Consider the following 824-nt stretch of genomic DNA (forward strand, 5'->3'; position numbering starts at 1 on the left):
GCAGCTCAAAGAGGAAAGGTAAGACCTCCCTCTAACTTGGTGCCATGCGTCACTCCAAGCCACATCCAGGCTGGGTGACCTGTGACTCCAGAATCAACCTCTTGGGAAGCAGCAAAGGCAGGGTTTCCAGGCAGGCAGGTATGCCCCCAGGGCAAGCCAGAATGGCAGAAGGGTGCCTGGCAGAAGCAGCTCTGATTATTTGAAACCAACAGTTACCCAAGTCGTCAGAAGTGATGCTGGCAGTATTCTCAGACTCGATCCAGCTGGGAACGAGATGGATACGTGGACAACTGGGGGAACACTGGCAGAGAGGGCATTGCCCAAAACATTCATTGCATTAGGCCAGCAATTAGCAATTAGGCTACCCCGAATGCATCTTTTGGTCCCAATGACGCCATAACAGCACTTTCTCTCGACCGTGAGACTCCCTATCCCTGGTGGCCGGGCGAGTGTTTGGGGCTGGTTTTCCAACATGAGGATGGGTTGGTTGATAAACTGACAACCTCCACAGAGTCCAATCAGGTGAGCTTTTTCTTCTGGAAAAATTCTAAATGTCGACTCTGCTTCAAGGGCACCAAGAAGAGTGGGGACGGAGAGAGTTGGTGGACAGACTCCAACAGCTGAGTGACAAAGGCTGCACAGTGGCCACCTCTCGGACAATGACTTGCTACATCTTGGCCAAACAGCCTAGGTTGTGGTCTTGGTCCCTAAAGGGTGACATGGCATCTGGAGCTGGGAACAACATGGTTGTGCTTCTCTGAAAGCTGTGCCTGCAAGTGCTGGCCCCTGGAAAAGGGCGGGGGGGGGGGGGGGGGGCCGGGGGG

This window comes from Galeopterus variegatus, unplaced genomic scaffold (assembly GCF_000696425.1).
Source record: "Galeopterus variegatus unplaced genomic scaffold, G_variegatus-3.0.2 Scaffold3062, whole genome shotgun sequence".
In the NCBI taxonomy this organism is placed as follows: Eukaryota; Metazoa; Chordata; class Mammalia; order Dermoptera; family Cynocephalidae; genus Galeopterus; species Galeopterus variegatus.